Below are 17002 nucleotides of genomic sequence, written 5' to 3' on the forward strand. Positions count from 1 at the left end.
TGCAGGCTCGTGGCATCTCAAAGACTAACCAAACTTATAATTAATGCGAGCAAATGAAAGATAGCACTTGTGTGCGCATGCATTTGCATGTAAAAAGGAAAAGCATTCAACTGAGTGGATTTTGCAAAGCACCAAGTGAGGAAGCCGGTCAACTGGCTAATCAAACAGCTAACTCAGTCTCCTATTATTTCACAGCAGTCAAGTCCTTCAGGATGCCAAGAATGCTCTTGTGTAGGTCGCTGCCTACCTTTTCATTTGCATCCTGGTGTGACATTTGATGGTAATGGGGAGTGTAAGGGCCTTTTGCTCTCAAGCTCCGCATACACACCACCCACTCACCCGTTATTTAAGAGCGGACATCCTTAGCCCTAAACAATATCCATGGCAATATTTAGAAACTGACTTTATATTTCATACCAAAGTACCTGAAAGCAGAAATTGCTCTAAATATTTGAGAGTGTTTCCTTGTGTCGTGCTTTTTACCGGGATACAGAATGCAAAATAGAAAATATGTGCTTTGCAAGACAAGTGAGAAGTTTCATCTGTACAGAAACAACTATTTTTGTTGTTAAATACACGTGAGAAGCTACTGGGAAAAGACTAGGCCCCTAGCTTCTTCTTCTTTTACATACATATGCTTTTTCACTTGCTTCACTAGAACTATGCCTGTATTCTGTATCAGTGAAAGTACAACAATATAGTACAGCAAACTATCATGATCACATTATCAAGGAAGATATTCAGCAACATAGAGTGGAATCAGATAACCATTTATCAAATGTGAATGAAATCATTTTGTGAACTGGTTGTCTATCATCCTGCCAAATAGAAAGGAGAACTTTGCCCACGTATCAGAGGCAGACATATGGTTATTCTTTGGGATCTTTGTGTTATTAGCCAATTCAAAAACTGGTTCATGGTTTGAAGCATTATTTGAAAACATGTTCAAGTTAAATAATTCCATCTAGCTAACTGGGTCTTTGTGAGTTGTTCTTGCTATTTCCTGTTCCACATTCTGATGTCCCTGCTATTTCCTGTTCCACGTTCTGATGTGGGCTGTGTTCCCACCTCAGAATAGGAAGCAGATATGTAGAAAAAAAGAAGAGACAATCCCCAGGACTATGTTGTCTCTCCCATACATGGGATTTTCCAGAGTAGAGAAGAGTTCGTGGAAGAATTTCAGTGCATGGGACTGTTGAATTAAAAAGGCTCAGTACCCAAGATCATGACACTCCTGACTGTCCTAAATGAATCGATAAGCAAGAATAGCCAGTGATCACTGCCTGTGAACAAATATTTTATGGGTTACTGAGCCTATAATAATTTCTGGGTGCTGGATAAACTGGTTGCATCTGGCTATTTTCCCAGTTGATCAAGGTCCTCTAGTATAACTGGGCTTCTGACACAATGCTATGTTGATGAGAAGATAATTTAGAAAAGGATATATGTGAATAGTCATTTAGTGGAGATGAGCTACTAACGAAACCAGAATATTGGTTAATTTTCTGGGACTGGCAGAGAGGGTAAAGTAGAAAGATCATAGTGCAAGCCACAATATTAGAGAGTGCTGATCGTTGATGCAGAAGTGGAGAAATCTCCTGTGAACAGGTCTGATCAGACTATTCAGAAGCCTGGTTGAAAGGCTATCAGTCTATCAGTGATAGGGTCTATACAGTGGTACATCTGGTTAAGAACGTAATTCGCTCTGGAGGTCCGTTCTTAACCTGAAACTGTTCTTAACCTGAAGAACCACTTTAGCTAATGAAGCCTCCCGCTGCTGCTGCCGCGCCTCCAGAGCACGATTTCTGTTCTCATCCTGAAGCAAAGTTCTTAACCCAAGGTACTATTTCTGGGTTAGCAGAGTCTGTAACCTGAAGCCTCTGTAACCCAAAGCATCTGTAACCTGAGGTACCACTGTATGTGAAAGGACCAGAATCTGACAATTTTGTTTAACAGCTAGAAGTTTAATATGTTTTTTCCAGGAATCAGAAAAAACACACATACTATAAAATAGATGCCAGTAACTTGCTAAGTGTCTGTCACTTGGTTTGAGATTATAGCAACTTTTCCATTAGCTGTGGCTTTGGAAGAAACTCTGCAAGTGGGAAGACCCACTCTCTGAGCACCATCTCAAACTCGACAACACAATCTCTTAGAATGATGTTTAGAACCCACCTGTTCCTGAATAATCTTTTTCCATTCCAGAGCAAACTCGGCTGGCACATTGCCCTCTGCGCTTGTAGGAGGAGATATTGAACACCAGTACCTGCTTTGCATCTCACCTTGTCCCTGCCCCAAATTCAGGTAGTGTTTGACCTTGTGTTGTAATACTGATAGCTAGACTGATTAAAGCAACAGCAGAAGCTATGAGCATTGCGTGGGGAATACAATGCCAAGAGAATGAAAAGAAAGCCTATCCAAAATTGGGAGCGTAGTCCAAACATTTTGGAGAAGCGGAGGAAATGACCTGAAGTGCTACTGAACAGATGAAAAATATAAAAGAAAACACCTCTTATAAAATCAAGGAGAGCTCATCAAATTTATCTTAAAGTGCAGTTTCTACACTGCATTCACAGAAGAAGCCACAAAGTTTGTATAGACAATATCTTCTATAGCAGCAATTTTAGTTCTGGAAACTTTGGGAGCAGGAGGTACAAGTCGGGGATAGGTTCAAAAACATGCTATGCCACAATTACTATAAATGCTGCATCACTCTGGACTACAACATTATATAGACATGTAATTGACATGCTGAAACAGCACATCTGAATGTTTTTGCAAGTAGGACAGCAGAGGTGTCATCAGAAATTGCAAAACCAGCAGAGTCCAAGAGTCAAGATTCTTTAGTGGACTTCTGGCTAGCTGTTTTTGCTGAAATAGTCATTTTCATCAAGTCCCCGATCCCATCAGCCCACTATGGCATATCCCATTCTGTTATCCCCATGAGCAAGAGAAGCTTTTGGGGGCAAAGGAGGCTGCACTGTGTTGGAGGAATCAGGTGCTCTTCATGCACAAGCAGAAACATGTCTGCCAGTGCAAAGCCTCCTGTGGTGAGGCTGTAAGAGATGCTGAGGCTGTTTTTCTCCCCACCCATGTCAGGAGGGTGAGGTTGGAAGAACAGAGGCAGGAGACAGGTTGTTTCTGCTTTATAAGCCACAGAGGAAGGAAGGAAGGTGGAGGACGGGGCAAAGAGAGAAACAGAAAGATATCCTCAATCCTATCCTAATAATGAGCTGGGGCTTTCCAAAGCATGGGCCAAGAGAAGCTCTAAACCCTGTCCTCTGCTGTAAGAGGGGGCTGGAAATGATCTACAGGTTGTGGTCTTCTGGACGATATCCTACCACCTTTGGAAAGAACCATATACTTTGGCCCAGAATATAAATGCAGTGAAATTCTGACAGTTCTAAATATGGCTAGTATATTCTTAGACAATACACACACGTTAAACACCTGACCTACACAAAGCACACTATAGGAAGTGCATGGGAAGCAGACTGAGAAAGAAGGTAACTCCAGCAACTGTATCCTCATGGCACTGATGCAGCCAACAGGCCCCCAGGCTCTGTACTAAAAATTCATTTTCATATGTCTAATTAAAGTCCCTTCTTCAAAATCAATTGTCCCAACTTTACCGCACAGACTAATTTTGCTTTCATAAATACGGAAGAGGAAATCAGTAAGACTCAAAACTTCAAGGTAGAGAGAGAACCTTCTCCCAAACAATCAAAATAAATAAGGGAGGTAAGGAAGAATACATGAAACACCTTCCTTTTTGTTTGAGCTTCATCTGGCTATCTTAAGAATGAAAAATCAGCGCAATAGTTGGTAAAGGCTGGAGGAGATTCCACCCAACACCTGCTGTTGCAGTTGGCTTAATAGCAGTCCTTTGCTAGATTTGACAATTACACCCACATTCCCCTGTGAGGGATTAATTGTTTGCTAAAAATAAAAAGAAGATTTGCATTTCAAGTGAACTGCCTGAGCAGTGTGCTATTTCACAGAAGGTGAAATTAATCAACCTTCTTGCTGATGAACCCAGATTTTATTTCAGATGTCCAAACTTAAATTGAACCCAACAAAAATATGTATTTAGTATGTTCTACAGCTCACTAGAACAACACACAGTAATAAAATTAATCATATACTATGGCAGTGATGAGGAACCTAATTAGGCCTCCGCATTTGGTCCACAAGGTGTTGTCAGGTGTGGGACAGGTAAAGGTGCCTGAAAAAACCCGCACCTTTGCAAATGGTACCAATCAGCTAATAGGTGATCATTGCAATTGTACAGAAGGGAGTTGCAAGAGCCAACTATCAGCTGTGCCTACAAGCACCATGATGTTCGCTGCCTGAAAAGGCACAACAGGGATTGGCAAGCACTGACAATCAGCCGATTGGTGGTGCCTGCAAAGCCCTATACATTGGCTCAAACAGTTTGATGTCAAACCATGTGAGAAAAGGAAAACAAATCACCTGATGTCAATCAGTCATTTGATTTGTATGCCACCTTTCCAAAGTTAAAACCATGTTCAAGGTGGCTTAAAATGTATAAAAACTACATAACTACAAATATAACAAAACTAGTCATAAACAATAAACAAAACTTCAAAAAGTATGCAACAAAATCAAACAACTTCCACAAAGATCATAAGATCCAAAATAAAGATATAAAATATTAACAGCAGCAGCAACAACAATCCCCGCCAACAACCCTCCTAAACAATCCCCTAGCCCAAGATACTGTTCAGCAGCCTCAGCTTTCGTAGCTGGAGTCAGTCAAGGACCTACCCTCCTGGTCAGGTGGAAAAAGGCCTGCAAGGCAGGGAGGGAGCAGGACTTCCAGGACTTACAACCAAGATGTCACTGTACCATCAGTTGACTGACATCCTGCCCATCTGTCGAAGTTGGGGCACAGGAGTAAGGAGGTAAAGATCTGGCCTGCTGGCCTAAACCATTTCCCCATCCTATGGGTTGAAGCCAGAATTCCCCTTCACAAATGGAATGCCCATTCTTTTCTTCATTACACCCTGAAGGCTTCTGAACCAGCAGGGAGATCCTGGGGGCTGAAGGAGTGGGAGGCAACACTTGACTATTCCTCTCTCCTCTTGTAGTCCTCAGTGTCATTTCCCACACTGTTCCCCAACTCTCCAGAGCATGTTTTCAGAGAATGCAATGCAACAGGCTGCAGTGGAAGAGGAAAACCAGCCAAGGTCACCTCCCTCTCCTTCTATTTGTAGAACCAAAGTCTTGATTTAAGCCTAGGAATGAAGCCATATGGTTTCACATGTACACATATGGATCTGGCATATAAGAGGTACAATGGGAAAGAAAGAAGCACCTACTATAGCTTCAGGGCATCCTGGCAAATTCGTGAACTTCATTTTCAGCATCCACAGAGTAAAGAGTAAAACCTAGAGAAAACAAACAATATGCCACTATTACAAAACGTTCAGGGGACAATCAGTTGTTACAAATGACAACAACAATGATAATGCAAATCAAGAAGAAAGGGTGGAAAGGCTAAGTCGACGTAAGAGAAACAATTTCCAAAAATCCAGGGACAGGGTTCAAACCAATTGGGTGCAAACAGAGGGCAGACGTATTTAATTCAAAACAACTATTCACTTCATTGTGTAAAAATCTATTCACTGTTTTTGAACTCCTGAAAACGTATATGGTTGCCTGAGGATACACACTGGAATGCCAACCAATACAAGAGGCATACTTTGTACTGAGCATAGTGATACCTTGCTGTTGTAAAATAAAAATAAAAAATAGCAGTGTGTGAGAGAAACCACAAAACAATCCCTTCAATAGATGCCTAGACATATTTCACAAGAGCAAAATATGTGGGAAATTGGATAGAGCTTAGAATATTTGGCTGGTTTATTTCATTTATATCCATACTTCTGTCTCAAAAGAGTCACTCAAGGTGGCTTACGTCAGTAAAAAATACAAAACTATAAAACCATGATATTTTGAATTATACTGGGAGAAAAGAGAGAGCAAGTTAAAAAAAAAAATTAACAAAAGTAAACAAAATCAACCAGCCACCTGGGAAGACAAATGCCTGCCAGAATAATAAAAGGCCTTCACAAGGTGATGTAAAAGCATCAAGAAGGGAGCCAACTAAACCTCCCTAGGCTGAAGTCCCCCATCCTGGGTGGAACCACAGATGGGTGGGAGGTGGTCTGCTCTTGATGGGGTTAGACTCCCTGTGAAGGAGTGGCTTGTGGGTACTTCTGAATCCATTGATGTCACTTGAGGCTCAGGTGGCCTCAGTGGCTCAGAGTGTCTTCCATCAGCTCCGACCGGTGGCCCAGCTGTGTCCACAAGAAGTATTAGCATCACATTAATTTTGCTTGGCACTGCGGAGTCTGCTGGCTTGTTTGGCATGTATAAAATATCACTAATATTACAATTCAAAATGTGAGCTTATGCAGGTGCCAGGTAGCCTGACAAACAGTGTGTGGAACCTGTGCCTTGGCCAATTTTAAAACCCACAACGTACATATTGCATTTTTAAGCCTAGCTCTCATCACACCCTGAAGTAACAGCCTTATTGCTTCTGTTTAAAAAGTTTCATCTAACAGGAGGACAATAACAGAGCAGAACTTAATTAAACAGAGAAAGGCTGTGATATTTAAATGAAAAGAGCTATGAATATTCTATTGACTGTAAAGATCACTCGAGGTATCAAAAGCCAGGACCAATATACTGGCAGAATACAGACTTAATTGACATTCCAAGGAATTACCAAATTAATCAAAATGTGTTGGTATGAGATAAAAATTCTATACAATATGTGAGCTCCAAAGGGTATTAACCGAACTGATTTCTTGAAAATAGTACAATTTTAGAACAGAAATCACTTTATTTTAGATTTCCTTTTAGTGGCTAAATAGCCTTATAGAAGAAGGAACCCAACGCAGGCATAACTATGGGAAGGACCACCTCAAATCCTATTCCGGTTTCCCATTTCTCCACCAACACTGAGAAGTCTTGATGACTTGTAGCATGTTGATTTTGTTTACAGTGAGTTTTAAATTTGGTGGGGGGGGGAGTCTAGGATTAAACATAAAATTTTGATTGATAAAAAAGAAAGAGGAAGCTTTGCTCTGCCAGACTTGTCAAATTTAGAAATATATTTTTTCCATTCTCTGAGGCAGTTTAGGTTGTTGACAAATGGGATCAACTGGAATAAAAACAACATCTCAGGTAATACATTCATTTGAATGGCTGAAATTCTACCTAATTGGGAAATAATTCTTTCCCGTATCTCTATCTCTTTTTTAATATCTTTCCACAGTTTAATATAATTATTTTGAAATATGTTGAGATTTCTCACTGTTAGCCAAATCCCCAAATACTTCCCTTTTTTTACCTATTTTTAGGCCAGACAACCTTTCCAAAATCTCTTTCGACTGCTCATCTATGTTTTAAATCAAGATTTTAGTGTTTTCTATATTTATTTTAAAGCTTGCCACTTTTCCAAACTTTTTAATTTCCTCTAAAAACCTTGGGAATGCTTACGTTAGGTTGTTCCACTGTTAAGGCCACAGCATCCGCAAAAGCCTTTAATTTATAAGTTCTACGCCCTAGTTCTATACCTTTGATATCTTTGTTTCCCCTTATATTCTGTGTGGTGGGATAATGAGCTGCTTGTGCGTTGAAGCTGGATCCCTCAGAGCTCACTCAGTCTAGTGAAGCCCTGCCTTGAGCGGAGCCCTTCAGCATGGCTCCGTCAGTCGCTGGTAGAATCTGACAGTGGGCGTTTGCGGAAACGTTTCCAACATAAAAGCTGTTTCACGGACATGCGCCTCCTGGATTCCCTGCGTGACAGTTTCCGGCGGGGGGTGGGGGTCCTTAAAGGCTGTCCTGATACCTCCTCACTGTTCTCACTGGAAGTATCCCAGAGCCTCCCCTCCGACTCCCTTTCCTTTGGAGCTCCCGCACTCCCCCTACTGGTTCCCTCTTCTGCTGAAGAAGTGTCTCTCCTATTCTCCTGAAGCCTTCTCACCACCTGTCCTTCCGATGGCAGTTCCCTGACATCCACCTCCCCCCCAGGGCCCCCTTCACCCCCTCCCGCCTCTTCTCTTACTGGCGGCGAGGACGGAAATCCCTGGAAGGAACTCCCCTCATCCTCCGAGGATTCAAACACTTCTAACCACGGCCTTCCGTCTTTTTCTCCCTCTTCCTCTCCTTCGTCGGAATCTGTTTCCACCTCCACTCCCGACTCTGGGAACCCTTCAAACTCCCCTTCCTCATCTGTAGTCCCGAAGTGTTCCCTCCTAAATCTTGCCACTGGTTGTGGTTTCCTTGGGAAACGCCGATGAAACGTTTCTATTAAAATCTCGTCTTTGACTTCCTCTGCCGGTACCCATGTGTTTTCTGACTCTTCCTCCCCCTCCCATTCTACCAAGTATTCCACCTGATTCCCCTTCCACCTGGAATCAATGATCCCTGCCACATCCATGTTGCGTTCTCTCTCTTCTATGACGGGTGTCCGGGTGACCTCCCTCTCATGTTCCCCCCACTCACATCCCTCTCTGTATGGCGACAGTAATGACCTGTGAAATACTGGGTGCAATTTCATGTGACTGGGCAATCGGAGTTTGAATGCTACTGGGTTGACCTGCTGTATGACCTCAAAGGGTCCCAACCGTTTGGGTCTCAATTTCTTACACCCTCCCTTGAACGGCAGTCCTTGGGTGGATAGCCACACCCGGTTACCCACCCTTATGGTTTCGCCTTCCCTCCTATTTCTGTCTGCTTGCTTCTTATATTCTTCTTTGGCTTTCTCTAAGTTGAGTTGGAGCTGACGGTGGATCGCTTCCATCTCTTCAACAAAATTTTCCGCTGCAGGTACACTCCACCTTCCCCCGCCCTCTCCTGGAAACGCCCGAGGATGACACCCATAATTGGCTAGAAAGGGACTCATCCCTGTGGACACGTTCTCCGCGTTGTTGCAGGCAAATTCTGCCAGAGGTAACCAGTCTACCCAATCAGTTTCTCTGTCCTTTACATAACACCTCAGATATTGTTGCAAAACCCCGTTTGCCCTTTCTGCTTGCCCATTTGTTTCTGGGTGCCTGGCGGTGGAAAAACTTACCTCCACATGCAACATGCTCATTAGTTTCCTCCAGAACCTAGAAGTAAATTGTTTTCCTCTGTCGCTCAAAACCCTCAAGGGGGCGCCATGCAACCTAAAAATGTGCTCCACAAACAACCTTGCGGTTTCTTCCGCTGTCACTGCATGTGAACAAGCTATAAAGTGGCACATCTTAGTTAGTAGATCTACCACCACCATGACCGCGGTTTTCCCTTTGGATCTCGGTAGATCGGTCATGAAGTCTATGGATACCATCTCCCATGGCCTTTCTGGGGTGGGTAAGGGTTCTAATAACCCTGCTGGCGCCAACCTCTCTCCCTTTGCTCTTTGGCACCTGTCACATCCCCTGACATACTCCCGCACGTCTTCCCGCACCTTGGGCCACCAAAACTCCCTGGTAACCCACCACATGGTCTTGTGCTGCCCGAAGTGCCCCGCCGTGGGGCTGTCATGCAACTGTTTAAGCACCCGCCCTCTTAGTTCCCCACCTGGTATGTAGAGCGCCCCTTTGTAATATAGTTTTCCGTTCTTTTCCTCAACCCCCCCTGCGTTCTCACCTGTCTCCCTGAGTTCCCTAAGTTTTTCTTGGGCATATTCATCGTTTTCAATACCCTCTACCAGTTCTCTTTGCCCCACCAATGCCGCCCCACAAACCCAGTGGTCCTCTGAGATGATATGTCTTTCTTCCGCCCCTCCTTCCCCCTCCAAGTACTCAGGTTTTCTGGAGAGAGCGTCCGCCCTGACATTCTCAGCCCCTGGCACGTAGCGAATTTCAAAATTGAACTTGGAGAACTCTTGCGCCCATCTTACTTGTCTCTGGTTCAATACTCGGGCTGTTCTCCAGTATTCTAGATTTTTGTGGTCTGTCCGCACTTGAACCTTGTGTTGCGCCCCAATCAACAGGTGTCTCCATCTCTTGAACGCTTCGTGGACGGCGAGTAATTCTCTGTCGTACACTGTATAATTCCTCTCAGACTTGTTCAATTTCCTCGAGAAGAAGGCACATGGTCTCCATTCCGACGTATTCGCTCCTGGCTGCAGGAGCACGGCGCCCACCGCTCTGTCAGACGCGTCGGTTTCCACCCTCATCGGCTGCTGCAGATCCACGTGTAAGAGTTGTTCTTCCGAAGCAAACGCCCTCTTTAAACTTTCGAAAGCTCGCTGCGCTTCTTCCGTCCAGACAAATTTCTTCTTACTGATGAGACAATCCGTGATGGGGGCTGTTAAATGGGCGAAGTTCTTGATGAACTTCCGATAGAAGTTTCCGAACCCCAAAAACCTCTGCACATCTTTCTTAGTTTTCGGTGGCCTCCATTCCAGCACCGCTTGCACCTTGCTAGGATCCATGGCCAGCCCCTTGTCCGACAACCGGTACCCAAGGAATTCCACCTCCCTGGTGTGAAACTGACACTTCTCCAGTTTCACCCACAGCTGGTTTTCTTGCAGTTTGCTCAGTACCTCTCGTACATCTCGCACATGCTGCTCTTCATCCTCTGAGTACACCAGTACATCGTCCAAGAACGCAGCGCAGTTCTTGTACAGCAATGGTCCTAGTACGTGATTCATGAATGATTGAAATACTGCTGATCCCGCCTGGAGGCCGAAAGGCATAACGCAGTACTCAAATGCCCCCAAGGGGGTGAACATAGTGGTTTTCCACTCATCTCCCTTTCTCATACGTATCAGGTTATACGCCCCCCTCAGGTCCAGCTTGGTAAAAATCTTCCCTTTTCTCACCCGGGTCAGAATGTCATCGATTCTGGGCATAGGGAAAGTCACGGGTTCGGACACTGCGTTTAGGGCCCTGAAATCCACAATTAATCTCGGTTTGTCCGAGTTTTTTTTGTCCACAAAGAACACTGGGCTACCCCCCACCGCTCGTGACTCCCTGATGAACCCACGCTTGAGGTTTTTGTCAATAAACTCCCTTAGCTCCTGCATCTCCCTGTCAGACATTGCATACACCTTGCCCACTGGCAATTGCGCTCCTGGGAGTAAGTTGATTTGGCAGTCAAAGGGTCTGTGCGGGGGTAGTTTATCTGCTTCCCTTTCGCTGAAGACGTCGGCAAAATCTGCATATTGTCGTGGTACCCTACCTTGATCCATTGCTTCTATCTTTGCTAACGTGGCCTGAGTCCCTACTTGGCCCCCTTTTTCTGTGCAGTGTCCCATACAATGTGCTGACCCAAAGGAAACCACTCTCTGATGCCATCCCACAAGCGGATCATGCAGCGCTAGCCAGCTCATCCCCAAAATGATGGGCGCTCCTCCCAACGTGGCTATATTAAACGCTATCCGTTCCGTGTGTCTTGCCACCCTCATTGTCATGGGGACAGTCTGCTGGTCTACTTCTCCCCCCAACAGCGCCCTCCCATCAATCGTGGTCACCTGCAGGGGATTTTTTAAAGGAATGGTCTGTATCTGATGTGCGGCTGCAAACTCCTTACTCATAAAGTTGCAGGAGCTGCCTGAGTCTAATAGCGCCTTCACTTTTAGTGGGTGTCCGTTTGCCAGCTCCAGCAATACCTCTATTACAAGAGCTGGTCTTGGGGGTTCTGGCGTGGGCACATTTACTGTTCCTTGGCCTGGCTGCTGTGCCCCGTCGGTGGCAGCCAGGCGTTGGCTTTTACTTGCTCCTTAGCTCCTTCTCCCTCCTCCCCAACAGCTCCCGCCATTCCTTGCCATTCCTTTCTTTGCGGACAAACTCTGGCAAAATGACCTGGCTGTTGGCAGAGAAAACATTTCTTGGCGCCTTTTCCCTCCTTCTTCCGCCCTTCACTGGGGTTTGAAATTGCGCGCGCGCGCGCTGTTCCGATTTCCATCGGCTCTGCTGGCAGAGAAGGCTGCTCTGGCATCTCTGGAATGCGGAAATCCCTCCAACGCTCCCCTTTCCCTTCCCGCTTCTCCAAGGCTGTGGCCTCCTGGCGTGATCCTATGGCCAGCGCTGATTTAGTCAGATGGTCCATAGACTCCGCCCTGGGCCCCCGGGAAAGTTCGTCTTTCACTGCCGAAGATAGTCCTTCTTCGAACAGCATTTGTATCGGTTCCGCTGACAAATCCCAACCTAATTTATGGATCAACATGGTGAACTCAGTCCAGTACTCACGGACAGATCGGTTCCCTTGTTTACACGCCATTAACTGCCTGCGCGCCACTCCCTGCTCAATCTCGCTGGAAAACATCAGATCCATGGCGCGAAAAAACTTCCTTGTGTCCCTTAGGGCTTCATTATTGGCTGCCATTAGTGGCCTCACCCAATGTTTTGCCCCGCCTTCGAGATGGCCAATCACATAAGCAACCCTCGATTCCTCATCAGGAAAATCATCAAACTGCAGATTGAGGGCATATTGCATCTCTGTCCTGAAGGCTTGATAATTCCTGGGATCACCCCCAAACTTCTGCACCAGTCCAGGCACTTTCCTCGAGAGCTGGGCGGCTTTCCCCTTTTCTGCATCATGAGCCCTCCTCTCCTCCAGCCTCGCCGTTTGCAGAGCTAACTGTACCTCCAACATCCTGTACCTTTCTTCCAGGCTAGGACCGGCTGCAGCTGCTCCCCCATCTCCGGCTCCGGCTGGGTTGCTCATGATGCCTCTCTTTGCACAAGCTGCTTTCAGGGACTGTCAGATTGCTGTGGTGGGATAATGAGCTGCTTGTGCGTTGAAGCTGGATCCCTCAGAGCTCACTCAGTCTAGTGAAGCCCTGCCTTGAGCGGAGCCCTTCAGCATGGCTCCGTCAGTCGCTGGTAGAATCTGACAGTGGGCGTTTGCGGAAACGTTTCCAACATAAAAGCTGTTTCACGGACATGCGCCTCCTGGATTCCCTGCGTGACAGTTTCCGGCGGGGGGTGGGGGTCCTTAAAGGCTGTCCTGATACCTCCTCACTGTTCTCACTGGAAGTATCCCAGAGCCTCCCCTCCGACTCCCTTTCCTTTGGAGCTCCCGCACTCCCCCTACTGGTTCCCTCTTCTGCTGAAGAAGTGTCTCTCCTATTCTCCTGAAGCCTTCTCACCACCTGTCCTTCCGATGGCAGTTCCCTGACATTCTGCAACAGTATTTCCAACATTGTAATAAACAATAATGGGGATAGAGGGCAGCCTTGTCTAGTTCCCTTCTTTATTTAATAATCTGAGAGATTATTATTTACTAATATTCTTGCAAACTGCTCAGTATATATTGCTTTGATTCCTGCTAAGAAAGCCGAGAAGTTTGTTTTCTTTCTCTATTTATCCCCACATTTTAACTCACTCCATCATCCAGAATACCTCAAATTCATGCATGCATATCGCTACCACATCCTCAGTCAAGGAGTCTTGAGTAGGTTCTTCTCACAAAATTATCTGTACAGAGAATGCTAACACAGGGGTGGGGAATGTCACCTCCTGCCCCCAACAACCCTGTCCCTACCATGCATACCCCATAAGTTTCTTATAGAATCATAGAGTTGGAAGAGACCACAAGGGCCACTGAGTCCAACCCCCTGCCAAGCATGGAGAACTGCCATCGGAGCCAGAGGCGGAGGCAAGGCTCCAAAGCAATGCAGGAGAAGGGCCCAGCAGCGAGAGGGGCAGCTCATCGGCGGGGGAAGGAAATCAGTGTGACACCAGGGATAAAGGGGGGCGGATGGGGGAGTCGGCGAGCGGGCTCCAGGACTCATCGTCGGAGACTAGCAGGGAGAGCACAGGTCCTCCGCTGCCCACACCCACCCTGCGCAGAAGACTCCCACGCAGGGAGAGTAGGAGGAGACTTGGCGTCAAAGAGCTTCTATGCTGGAAGAAGTTCAAAAAACGCCCACTGACGGATTCTGCTAGCGACTTAACAGCCACGAAGTGAAGGGCTGTCCAGCCAGACAGGTTTAACCAGGCTACCTAGCCAGGACTGGTGGCAACTTACGCACGAGTAACCCCTTGTAACCATTACATTATGTTTTAGAAAGGTACGAATGTGTCTTCTAAGCACAACTGACACAAGAGGAACACAAGAAGAAGAACCCTGCAGGATTAGGTCAAAGGCCCATAGTCCAGCACCCCGTACTCAGAGTAGCTAGCCAGGTGTTCACGGGAAGCTCAAAGTCAGATGTGAGTGCAACAACACTCTTCCCAATTGAGATTCCCAGCAACTGGTATGCAGAGACATGCTGTGTTATCAAGGTTCACAAAGAGGTTCCGAAGCATGTTCAGCTGACTGCTCTTAGAAGGTCCCTTTAGATCTTCCTGCTCAACACAGGAGGGTTGATGGTGCAGCATTCATGGCTGACACACACAGATCTACAGCGCTTACTCACCTTGTCATTCCTTGTACAGGTAACATCACAAGCCAGACACATACAACACAAAATTATTTAAGTTGCAGGCTTGTACATAGCAAAGTACAGTAAAGAAGCAAGGAAAATATCCACCAATGTAATATTATGAGAACTCCCATCTTATCACAAGGTTCCTGTGCTTCATCCATTACTCACTTTCAATGTTTCCCCACATGACCTCTCCACATAGGCATCTGAGAGACTTTACATTGCTAAATTTCAAGAATCCGTATGTTGTTGGGACAGTTAAATGTCTATCTATTGAAACAAGAAGGCACCTGAAAAGAATAAAATAATTGCTAGATACTTCCAGAGGAAAGTGGCTGCTATATTCTGGGAGTCTCATCAGAACTTTCCGGGCACAGAAACCTATTTATTTGACTAAATAAAGAGTTTAAGAAGATAAAACAACATTACTGCACTATTGTGATTCTGCTCTGCTTCCCAGCTGCCAGTTTTAGACATGGTGGATTTAGAAACAGAGGCTTCTAACAGACTGCGTTTGATTGCCAGCATCTTTGTGCTCTTACAAGTTCCTTTCCCCCTATTCCTTGAAAGCACATATCCTGTTAGAAACAGTATGTGGCTGGCTGCCAAAGAAAGTTAAATAGATGCAATTGACTTAAAATATATTGGTTATCTACCTGTGGGAAATTAATTCTCCACATAGAACAAATGCCCCTATCAACTCATCCCCATCCATCCATCCCATTGCTTCACAACCTTCCCTATACAGTGGTACCTCGGGTTACATATGCTTCAGGTTACATATGCTTCAGGTTACAGACTCCGCTAACCCAGAAATAGTGCTTCAGGTTAAGAACTTTGCTTCAGGATAAGAACAGAAATCGGGCTCCGGCGGCGCAGCAGCAGCAGGAGGCCCCATTAGCTAAAGTGGTGCTTCAGGTTAAGAACAGCTTCAGGTTAAGAACGGACCTCCAGAACGAATTAAGTACTTAACCTGAGGTACCACTGTATCTGACACTACTTCCCACACCTCATTCCTCTCATTCTTCCCCTCCACATCGCCATGCTGTATCATCTTCCTTCTCTCTGGGACCAAGTGCACTGCCATACACTTTCAACATGGTGGAGTCCCAGTACTGATCTCCCCGCCTCTCCTCTGTTACTATTTAAATAATAAAACCAAAATACATTAATTACACTGTCTAGCTTGGCCTGGCCTATATAGATAGGGAAGTGACACTCTCAGGTTTAATTCACCAACATCCAGTGTATAACACTATATGTTGTTGCAAAGAATGGAACCTTTTACATACTTCGTTAGCAAGAATTATGAGTAATTTTCTTTTTTTTATATAATTAATTTTTATTCAATTTCCAATATGCATTCCATCCATGTTTAACATCCACTTCTAACATATACATCTTTTAGACTTCCCTCAGCCTGTCTGACAATTTTCCGTATTATCACAATTACTCACATTTCTTAAATTTATATTGCGCTTTAACAATCTTAATCTCATCATATCTTTTAAGCAACATTTCTATCAATCATTTTCACAGAGCTTCTTGAAAGCCAACAAACGTTAATTGCTCCTCATATACAATTTTTTATATACTCTGTAAATTTATTCCAGTCCTCGGTGAATCTCTGATCGCGTTGGTTCCGAATTTTCCCCGTTAATTTAGCCATTTCTGCGTATTCCATCAGTTTCATTCTCCATTCTTCCCTCGTCGGCATTTCTTCCTGTTTCCATTTCTGGGCCATCAAAATTCTAGCTGCTGTCACTGCATACCTAAATAACTTCACATCCTTCTTTTTAATTTCATTCCCTAATATTCCTAATAAAAATGCTTCTGGTTTCTTAACAAAAGTATATTTCAACGTTGTCTTCATCTCATTATAAATCATTTCCCAGAAACCTTTTACTTTCTTACACTCCCACCACATGTGATAAAATGTTCCTTCTTTTTCCTGACATCTCCAACATTTATTACTGACTTTATACATCTTACCAAGTTTCACTGGTGTTACATACCATCTATACATCATTTTCATAACATTTTCTTTTATTGTAGTGCATGCAGTGAATTTCATTCCTTCCTTCCACAATTTTATCCACTCATCAAATTGTATATTATAACCAAAATCTTTGGCCCACTGAATCATAACTGATTTTACTTCTTCGTCCTTTGTATGCCACTCAAGTAATAATTTATACATTTTTGATAAAATTTTAACATCACTATTCAAGCCTGCAGAGATCGCATTATTTTAAATCCAGTAATACAAATATAAAATGAAGGAAGTGCAGACTGGCGATTCAAACTGGTAGTCTTCAAGGAAAGGGGGGGGGGGGAACCATATAAGAAGAAACCTCTTTCTTCCAAGCGGTCGTGTCCAAATGTGTCTTCAAAAATTAAATCCTCAGCAATTATATCCACAAAGGAAGGGAAAGCTCCTTCACTGGCAACAAAATGGCTACAAGAAGCTCCTTCACTGGCAACAAGATGGCACTTTGTATCTCCAACTTATAGCTCCAAAGAGTAGGGGGGGGGGGTTGTATTCCGCATAAAAAAGAGGGTTTTATAATCACAAAGTCCTTGAAAATCCCAACAAATAAA

The 17002-nt window shown here is 44.6% G+C and overlaps 1 protein-coding gene and 1 long non-coding RNA gene across 8 annotated transcripts in view; one reads left to right on the forward strand and one right to left on the reverse strand.

The window, feature by feature from the left end:
* The window catches only part of SIPA1L1 (signal induced proliferation associated 1 like 1), a 163683-nt gene that overhangs the window by 66437 nt on the left and 80244 nt on the right, over positions 1-17002 (reverse strand). For 6 of the 7 annotated variants that reach the window (XM_079989840.1, XM_079989841.1, XM_079989839.1 and 3 more), the window contains one exon: positions 5343-5411. The exons of the other annotated variant lie outside the window; for it this stretch is intronic. The gene's annotated coding sequence lies outside the window, so the exon portion shown is untranslated. The remainder of the gene's footprint in view (positions 1-5342; positions 5412-17002) is intronic. 7 annotated transcript variants of the gene reach the window in all.
* LOC307224097 overlaps positions 1-17002 on the forward strand; it is a 58144-nt gene that overhangs the window by 34265 nt on the left and 6877 nt on the right. The window lies entirely within an intron of this gene.

Source organism: Podarcis cretensis, assembly GCF_951804945.1.
Source record: "Podarcis cretensis genome assembly, chromosome: 1".
In the NCBI taxonomy this organism is placed as follows: Eukaryota; Metazoa; Chordata; class Lepidosauria; order Squamata; family Lacertidae; genus Podarcis; species Podarcis cretensis.